Genomic DNA, 10,602 nt, shown 5'->3' with positions numbered 1-10,602 from the left:
CGAGGAGTACTTGACAGTGAACTGCACATGATTCAGAGGTACAGCCCCCCTCCCCCCGTTTTCACATATGTCTACACCACAATCAGGAGAGTGAACCCGCCCAAGTTTCCTTGTGCCCCTTTGTGTCCCTTTTGTCCCTCCCCTCCCCCATCCTCAAGCAACTACTGATTTACTTTTTGCCACTATATATTCTTTTGCATTTCCTAGCGTTTTCTATACAGTATGTGCTCATTCCTCCCCCTTGACTTCTTAATTATATTGAAGTATTTTTTCCATACACCCCTTATTGTTATTTTTTTTAGGAGGGACCAGGATTGAACCTGGGACCTTAAACATGTGAAGAGTGTGATCAACCACTGATCTACACCTGCTTCCCCTTTTTTTTGGACACACCCTATTATTAACACTACGTATTCGTATTGTACATTCATTACAGTTCATGGGAGAATGCTCATATTTGTATGGTAACCACAGTCCATCTTCAACCACGTTGTTCCCTGTGCTATACAGTCCCATGCCTCGTACAGTGTGTCCCCACTCAGTGGATCTCACTTTCATCAGAATTGTGCAGTCATCGCCTCAGGAGATTTTTGAATGTTTTCCTTAGTCCAAAAGAAAAAAAGCCCATAATCCCCTATTACTGACCCGTGGAATTGTTAAAATACCTTCTTTGACACTGATGCAAAAATATTACAATATTGCTGTTACTGTAGCCCATAAGTTACATTAATTGTATTTCCCCCATGCATCTCCATATTCTTTCTACCTTGTAGTAGTGACGTATATTTGTTCCAGCTTATGGAAGTATATTCTTGTATTCGTACTGTTAACCACAATCCTCATCCACCTCGGGGTTTCCTATGTTATTCAGTCTTTATTAATTATTCTCTAGCTTTCTTTCAACTGACATTTACGTCCCTAAGTTACCTCCTTTCAGCCACAATCCCATTTATAAACCCATTCATAAACTACCATCACCTCTATCCATTCTTACACTTCACAGTCAAGCTAAGAATTCTACATACATTAAGCATCAGTACCCCTTCTCAGCCCTCAACCCATCTCCTAGTAACCTGTACTCTAGGTTTTAACTCCTTGTATTTATTCTTTGTCTTTAGTTCCTATTAGTGAAACCATACGATAGTTGTCCTTTTGTGTCTGGCTTATTTCGCTCAGCATGATGTCTTCAAGGTTCATCCATGTTATCGTATATATCCCAATTTCATTTCTTCTTACTCTGCAGCATACTATTCTATCATATGTATACACCACATTTTGTTTAACCATTCCTTGGTTCGTGGGCTCTTGGGTTGTTTCCATCTTTTGGCAATTGCGAGTAACACCACTATGAGCATTTGTGTGTGAATGTCTGTGTCACTGTTTTCAGTTCTTCTGAATGTATTCCTAGTAGAGGGGCTGCCGGCTCATATACCAGCTCTGTAGTTCACTTCCTGAGGAACCACCAAGCTGCCTTCCAGAGAGACTGCACCATTCTACACTCCCACCAACAGTGAAGAAGCATTCCTACTTCTTCATTTCCTTTCCAGCACTTGTTGTTTTCTGTTTTTTAAATAATGGCCATTCTATGAGCTATAAGATAATATCTCATTATAGTTTTGATTTGCATTTCCCTAATGGCTAGTGATATTGCACATTTTTTTTCATGTGCTTTTTCACCATTTGTATTTCCTCTTTGGAGGTTGTCTATTTAAGTCTTTTGCCCACTTTTTTCATTGGATTGTTTGTTCTTTTATTGAGTTGTATGATCTCTTTTTTTGGAGGTATGGGGGATTGAATCTGGGACCTTACACATGGGAAGCAGGCACTCAACCACTGGGCTATATCTGCTCCACTGTGATCTCTTTATGTAGCATGGAAATCAAACTTTTATCAGATACGCAGTTTCCAAATATTTTCTTCCACTGAGTGGGCTCTTTTCACCTTCTTGACAAAGTCCTTTGAAGCACAACAGTGTTTAAGTTTGAGGAGGTACCATTTGTCCGTTTTTCTTTCGTTGCTCATGCTTTTCAGTGTAAGGTTTAAGAAACCACCACCTATCAACAGGTCTTCATTTTCTTCTAGGAGTTTTATGGTTCTAGCTTTTATATTTAGTTCTCTGGTCTATTTTGTGTTAATTTTTGTATAAGGTGTAAGATAGGGGTCTTCTGTCTTTCTTTTGGATATGTATATCCAGTTCTCCCAACACCATTTGTTGAATAACCTGCTCTGCCTCTCTCCCCCTCAATTTTGAAAGACAGTTTTGACAGATATAGAATTCTTGGTTGGCAGTTGATTGATTTTAGCAGTTTAAATATGTCTTTCCACCTCCTTCTTGCCTCCATAGTTCCCCCTAAGAAATCATTGAATGTACCTGAGACTCCCTTGTAGGTGACACATTGTTTCTTGTGTGCAGCTTTCAGAATCTTCACTTTATCTTTGGCATTTGACAGTTTGTTTGAAATATGTTATGGGGTGGCCCTATTGGGTTTATCCTGGTTGGAGTGTGCTGAGCATCTTGGATGTGTATATTCATGTCTGTGGTTGAATTTGTGAAGTTGTCAGCCATTATTTCTCTGCCCTTTCTCTCTTTCTTCTTCTGGGACTCCCAGAATGCATAGTTTGGTACACTTAGTGGTGGTCCACAGGTTCCTCAGGCTCTGTTCACTTTTCTTCATCCTTTTTTCTGCTTCTCAGATGAATGACTTCTATTTCTTGTCTTCAAGTTCACTGATTCCTTCTTCTGCTCCAATTACCTCTGCTCAGTTCTGCTCAGATTACCTCTAGGTAAATTTTAGTTTCTGATACTGTGGCCTTCCACTGTGGTTGGTTCCTTATCATAATCCCCATCTCTCTATTGATATTCTCTTTGTGTTCATCCGTTGCTTTCATAATTTCTTTTAGTTCTTTGACCATGTTTTCCTTAGCTCTTTGAGCACATTGAGGACCATTTTCTAAAGGTCTCTTTCTAGTATGTCCCATGTCTGGTCTTCCTCATTGGTGGTTTCTGATGCTTTTATCTTCTCCTTTTTTTGGGCTATGTTTTCCCCTTTCTTCGTGTTTTGTGACCTTTTCTTGAAACCTGGACATTTTGATATTTTAATGTTATTGCTGGAATTTAAATTCCAAAGTGTCTGTTCCTTAAGCTTGTATCAAGCATTATTACAAAACTTTCTTTGCATGCTAGGATCAAACAACTATACTGAACGTTCTACAGCCAGCAACCCCTTGCCCCAGGCAGCCACTTGCCTCCTCTCCCAGCATTCTGTAGGGGAGCTCAGTGAGGGGTCTTCCACCTGCAGGGCAGGTACTGGAACAGCAAGTCCCTTGGGGCCCCAACAGACGGACCGAGACGGCCATACCTGCTTCTAGTCATGTGCACAAGGTCACTCTGCTCCATCTGGAGCCAGGTCCAGGGACCCCACTGGGAGCATGCAGGTGAGGGGTAGGGAGGGACCCAGGGGCCATGAGAGCCTACTGCTTTTAAGTGGTGTACGCTTTGTGATGCTTTTTTGTGTGTGTTATGTTTGCTGGGGCTTTAAGAAAGTTGTTTCTGCCAGTTCTTTTTTTTTTTCTCTCCCCCTTTTTAAAAAGGCAGCTGCCTCCCGATCGGGGAGCCAAGCCCCAGTCTCCCAGGTGACAGGCAGGGGATACTCGCCACTGCTAACAGGGATGGTGGTTCCACTAGTTCTTGCAGGTGGTTCAAAGCTTCTGTTGGGGTATGGAGGTGTGAGGTGTCTTATTCCTAATGTCAGTTTTTTGCCGCCAAAACATAAATTCAGTTACTGATAGGTATTGTCCTACTTGAAACTGGCCAACCTTGATAAAGTATTGCTCATTTCTGATAAGTGTAAACCGAATTTCAGTGGACAGTTAGTGTAAATCTGATTAACCACATACATTAGCTAGTCCTTGAGCTTTACAGTAGGAAAACAACTACTCAAAAATGGTCATAAACATCTATCCAAACACCCTGTTTATAGAAAACCCAAAGAAAAGCAAACTAAGTCAACAGAAAGATTATCTACTGAATTATCAGTCATTAATTATCTATTTATGTGCAACCCCCAAATTCCGGAAATACACTTTCACAATTGCCAAAATTAACAAGATAAATTATTTGTACTCTTTTGTTTTGTTTTTTTAATAACTGCATTTCATGGATTACCTTGGTGCCTTCGATAAGAATAACGTTAGGATTGTCTCCTAATATATGATCAAAATCTATCCTGATCATTACTATTCACAAAACAAAAACTATCAATGTGTTGCCAAAGCCCTGGCAGGAAACATGCAAAAACACTTCCTCCACTCATTGCTGCAGGCCTGGGCCCCAGCTTCCTCTTTATCGTCCATTTATGTTTTCTGTCTCTCCTATGAACACCTGGGCAGTTTTTGTTTGTTTGTTTGTTTGTTTTTAATCCCCCCCACTTGCGGCTTGCTTGCTGTCTGCTCTCTGTGTCCATTCGCTGTGCGTTCTTCTGTGTGTCTGTATTATTTATTTTTATTCCCTCCCCCCTTAGAAAGAATGCTGCACCTATAAGAAAACAAAAGCTCACCTGATTGTGGAGGAGGAAAGAATTTTATTAATGATCTTGCAAGAATGGGCACGTGACCTGGACAAAATGGCCTGCGTGCCAAACAACAAGGAACAGTGATATTTGTAACCTAAACCTAACAGGCGTGTCCCTCCCCTGTTCCCCACTGATTGGGTACTTCAGGGGTTGCAGCCTACCCAAGAGATCTTACTAACTTTCCCAGTTCCTGCTCTGATTCCCGGCTCTCCCGCTCCCTACACGCCAGCTGGGCGGCTCAGTGCTGCTTTCAAACCTGGCGAGGTTTCCAAACTGGTGCTGCTTTCACCCTGGCCCTCCCCCAGCACTCACCATTGGCCCCCCCTCATTTCAGGGCTACTTGTCAGATTCTTGGGTGCCAAAGCCACTGGATCCCCTACTCTCCCTCCTCGAACAGCAGAGCCAGCTCCGGCTTCCCTTTGTGAAAATTAAACTTGACCCTTTCCCACACTCCCCCTTGCAGCTTGCTTATTGTTTTACTCTCTGTGTCTTTGGAGGTTTTTTTGTTTACTCGCTGTGTCTTTGGAGGTTTTTTTGTTTACTCGCCTCCCTTCTTGTGGATTCACCTTGCTGGGTCGGCTTTCTGCAGCACTTGCAGGCCAGGCGGCACTGCGGCGCTTGCGGGCCGGTGGCTGTCCACGGCGTGCAGGCGATCCTGCCTTCACAAGGTAGACGGGAGCCCCACTGATGGAGCCACAGCCGCTTCTCCCCCGGGAAGTTTTTGCCATGACCAAGAGCTCTAAACACTTTCTCAAGATTCCTTCCTCACAACGAGCAAATTTACAAGTCCCAAACACAAACTGATCATGTTTGGATTAGAGTTTGTACAGTTTGAAATGTTCTCAACCCACTGTATTTATTTTTTTTATTTTTTTCTATAATATACAAATATATCTCAAGAAAACCTTACAGTATAAAAAACTGAATAAAGACAGTATGAGAAAATACAATTTAATACACTCTTCACTTACGAACATGGGAGCAAAATATATATATGATTACATTAGCTACAAGTGATTATATTAGCCTCATAATGCAATGGAATTTTAACATCAGGGAATGTATTAATGCAACACATAGTATTAAGGGATGAAGGAAGAAAATTATACAATTATTTCAATAGATTCTGTAAGTAATGGTAAATGTTCACCACCAAATTAAAAAAAACCACTCAGAAAACTAGAAATAGGAATTTCCCAAATTTGAAAACATATATATATATATAAATTGTAACAAACATTATACCAAATGCAAAAAGTATAGATGCAGTACAATTAAGATTATGATCAATAAAGAATGCTGCTGTCACATCCCATTGTTGAACTCAGGGCTTCAGGTCTCATCCAATGGTATAAGCAAAACAAAAGAAATAAAGAGGTATAGGCATTTTTTCCAGATATTATCTCCAGCTTATCATAGACTTCACCCATGTAGGTGTCAGCTCGCAACCTTCCTGTTTATCACTCAAAAATTCACCTGTAGCCAGCAATGGCATCTGTCCCCACTGTAGTCACTAAAGACATCATGCCACTTACCTCCGGTCACTGCTGAATTGCATTTTTCCTCATTCTTAAATCTCTACTTGACGTCAGTATTGAAGGGCTGCTGCTAAGTGGATATTGATTAGATCACATGACACAGGTAAGCATTGGGAGAACGTAAGTTATAGTCCTTGAAATAGAAAATAGAATTTGCAGAAGAAACTGCTGAGAGGTTATTTTATGAAAGAGGGTGAAATTAGCATCTCAGTGTCACCGGACTGGAGGAAGAAAAGAAAGCCTGAAATGACCAAATCCCTTTTAAGTCTACGTCAAGGTCAGAAAGGCCACAACCAGTGCTAACCAGATGCTTTCTGTCCCTTCATTCCTCCCCAACCCATTCTTTTATTTTATTTTTTTAAATTTATTTTTAAAGAAGCTTTAGGTTATATAAATGTACATTAAAAATATAGGGAATTCCCATATGCCCCACTCCCTCTCCCTCCCACACTTTCCCCTATTAACAACATCCTTCATTAGTGTGGTACATTGGTTACAATTAATGAACACATATTGAAGCATTGCCTCTAACCAGGGACTACAGTTTACATTATAGTTTACACTCTGTCCTGCACAATTGTGTAGGTTATGACAAATATACAGTGGCCTGTATTCATCACTGCAGTGTCATGCAGGACAAATCCAATGTCCCGAAAATGCCCCCATATGACACCTATTCTTCCCTCCAGCCCTCTGGTGGCCACTGCCTTTACAGCAATAAGAATTCTTCCATTGCTAGAATAGTAATGTGTATAGTAAAATAATAGTAAGTCTACTTTAATCCATTGTTCATTCCCCAATCTTGAGGATTTGGGGATGGTGATGTCCACTCTCCTAACTGAGAGGGGCCTTAGGTCCCGTAGGGCAGATGGATGGAGCTATCTTGCTTGCAGCTGCACTCACACTCCGTTTCTTGCCCATCCCGTTGTGTGTCCTGTCAGACTTATGGGTACAGTACATCTGTGAATAAATAAATCTTGAGTGTTTACAATTTGTCCTGCATCATGGCTTTAAATTCTCAGCTGTCTGACATTTTTTTTTCCTGCCAAAGTTCTTCTTGAATAGTTCAATAATTGCAGGTCTCTGTTTATAGGGATGGTTGGAAAATAAAACCATCATTAAAAGAAAACTGGTTTCAGAAAGGTAAAAATTCATATATGAGGTATAAATAGTATGCACATCTCTCTGTGTTTATTTAGAATCTTTTTAAAAGATTAGAACAGAAGGAAATAATCAAAAAGGGACTAGAGCAGGATGCAGTTCTACCAGTGCCAAAAGGTGGGAGCACAGGCTAAATTATCTTTTCTATTTGTATGATTGGAGTATTTGTATGATTCCTTCTCCTTTAGCATTTTCTGACCTGTTTATATATTTTTATATTTACTTATCATATACATGTCAATAGATAACGGTTATTTTAATTTGGCTATGGCCATATTCACAAAAGTCTCAGATTTGGACTTTAGAACTTCTTTCTGAAAGTGATTATTCCTAAAAACACAGATTCATTCACCAAAGGTTGTTTTTTTTTAAAGATTTATTATTTTTCTCACCCCCCCACCGGTTGTCTGCTCTCTGTGTCCATTCGCTGCGTGTTCTTCTGTGTCTACTTGCGTTCTTGTCAGCCACACCAGGAATCTGTGTCTTTTTTGCTGCGTCATCTTGCTGTGTCAGCTCTCCGTGTGTGCGATGCCACTCCTGGGCAAGCTGTGCTTTTTTTCGCGCAGGGCGGCTCTCCTTGTAGAGCGCAATCCTTGCGCATGGGGCTCCCATACACAGGGGCGTGGCACGGCACTCCTTGCACGCATCAGCACTGTGCGCGGGCCAGCTCATCTCACAAGGGCCAGGAGGCCCTGGATTTACACCCTGCACCTCCCATGTGGTAGGCGGACGCCTTATCAGTTAAGCCAAATCCACTTCCCTCACCAGAGGTTTTGAAAGAATACAATATTTATCATTCAAATTGAAACTTCAACTTTAAACACAGCTCTAAGGTACGCATGCAATGAATTAAGGTTTTCAATAAATCCCAAAATTTTCCTCAGAATAACAAGGGATCTGAAGATCCCCTCAGCAAGGCGGTTCCTTAGGCCCTTCTGGTCATAAATTCTCATCCTTTAACTGGGGGAGCGGAAGAAGCTCAAGTGGTTGAGCACCTGCTTCCCACGTACCAGGTCCTGGGTTCAATCCTCAGTATTTATGAAAAAAACCCGGCCCTAAAGAGGCAAGATAACTGCTCCTCACTGCCCTTTGTCCTTCGAGGGTCGTTGCTTCCTCACCAGGACCTGGGCACCAGCAATGAGCCGTCTGGTGGCACTGAATGGGGTGAGGGAGGGAGGACAAGGCAGCCAGTCCCAGCCCTACCTCAGCAGCTCCCTTCTCTCTCACCTGCGATTGTGCGGATCCTGCTTGCCCCATAGCCAGGCAGAGGGCATGGTGGAATAATCCCCTCCCGGCCCACCTCCTTTTCTTTGGTCTTTTATTTGGTGAATTTGCCCCCTTTCTTCCCATTGGACTGTGCTCTCCCCCCAGTCCCGAACGCTTTAAATCTGGCACACACTAAAGGCTTAAGGTACATGTTTGAAAAAATAACTGAAGGATAAACATTTTCCGGCCACTTCGGCCCCAAATCCCTCCTTTTGCACCAGAGGACGCAAGCTCCAGGTTTTGCCTCGGTGGAGTCAAGGGCGAGCCGGTGGCGCCCGCTGTCAAGGTGACGGCGCTGCGCCGTCGCGCGCCAAGGATGACCCCGCCCCTTTGCCCAGCTCCAATTGGGCACGCCCTTTTCCGAATTCCCTTTCCGATTGGCTGAGAGGCGCGGCCCTGGCGCCGCAGCGACCTGCGACTGGTTGGCGGTCGCACAAGCCTCCACGGCGCGGCGGACCTGGGCTGATGTGGAACCAGTCCCCGCCAGCCAATCAGCGCGCGAGCGCATTGTGGTGTGTCCATAGTGCCCGGATCCCTCCGCCGCCGCCGCAGGCTCCTGGCGGGGCGGGGCGGGGCGAATCCCGGCGGGCCCCGCGGTGGGGCCGAGGTAGGCGGGGGGAGGCGGCCGCGCCACGTGGAGGCGACGCGGGCGGCCGGCAGCGCTGCCCCCGGAGGGTGGGGGGGATCCCCGGGGGTCCTCCCTGCTGCTAAGGACCCCAGCAGACGGGAGCTCTCGCGGGACATCCTGAAGAATAAACTTTAAAATGAAAAGAATACCCAAAGAATCGGGACGACGAGTCAGAGAAGTCAGGGACCACTAATAAAAAGCAAATGCCTCGATCGCCCCAAGTGCCCGCAAGAAACGTCCAGATGGCTCTCAGAATGTGCACAGGGAAGGCCAAGCCTGGGCCCCGGCGCTTGGGTCTAAGACTTCGGGGGCCGCCGCCTCCGGGGGTGACAGCCGGGAGGCGACACTGACCCCTGCTGCCGCGGAGCTCGCGCTGGCAGCGCGGCCGGCCTCGATTCCAGAAGCTGCTGAGCGCTGAGGGGAAAAGCGGGGAGAGGATGGAGACCCTGGGGGCTACCTGGACTGAGGACCAAATGCTGGGAGGAGGTGCGAGGTTTCCCAACGGGGAGCCAGAGAGGCGGAGACCTTTTTGCACCTGCACAGGAAATAGTAAATAAAAATTAAAGAGAGGAAAGGGAAATGTGTCCCCGTGGGATCCACGGCATACTTGGTATTTTTCCGGATCCTTTTCCCTGGAAGCTTGGTTTCTGAAGGGAGAGCTTTGCATTTACCTAAGAGAAAAGCCAAACCGAGCCAGAGCGTGGAGAGTCACCTCATTGTGTTCTAAACAAGCAAGAGGGGAAACCCTTGTAGACCACAGGAAGCTTCACATGGCTTGTCCGGCAGGTTGAAATCTCTTGAGGAGTAAACGAAGCCTCTGCTTGCGAGAATGCCTCTGTGTTTCACTCTTAGCACTGGGCTCAAGGAGTAGCACCGCCTGGAGTTCTTTTTAGAGTGTACGCGTTGTTGGTGATGTACAGTTGCTGGGGATCTTGGAGAGAATAGCTCGAACGGTGCCCACGCCTCTGCCTATCTGCCCAGCAGCTGCAGACCCGGGAGCCGCGGGGTGACGTGGGTGCACCAACGCCAGAAGGCCCCTGGTCTCCTGGAACTTCCGTGTAGTATAGAGAGACAGAAAATATAAAACGGAACAAAGTCATAACCAGGGTGATTTAGCCTTGCACTGTGAAGGAAATAAAAGGGAGGGGTTGGGGACTCTTAGAGGAGGTGACATTTGAATTAATGACAGATACCTGTTAAGGTGGTCACAAGGAGTAATCCATTTCAGAAAGTCAGCTCCCCAAAAGCCAGTTTGCCAGATCATCAATTCACTGGGCTAGTCAAACTGGCCAGATTTACCAATTTAATAATAATATTTTAAAACATGTTTCCTGTAACAAAGGTACCATGCTAATGAAGGATGTTGTTAATGTGGGAAAATGTTTGTGTGGGAGTGGGGCATATGGGAATCCCTTATTTATTTATTTTTGGTAACATT

The sequence above is a fragment of the Dasypus novemcinctus genome, chromosome 19 (genome assembly GCF_030445035.2).
Source record: "Dasypus novemcinctus isolate mDasNov1 chromosome 19, mDasNov1.1.hap2, whole genome shotgun sequence".
In the NCBI taxonomy this organism is placed as follows: domain Eukaryota; kingdom Metazoa; phylum Chordata; class Mammalia; order Cingulata; family Dasypodidae; genus Dasypus; species Dasypus novemcinctus.
Note: the sequence above shows the minus strand (reverse complement) of the source record.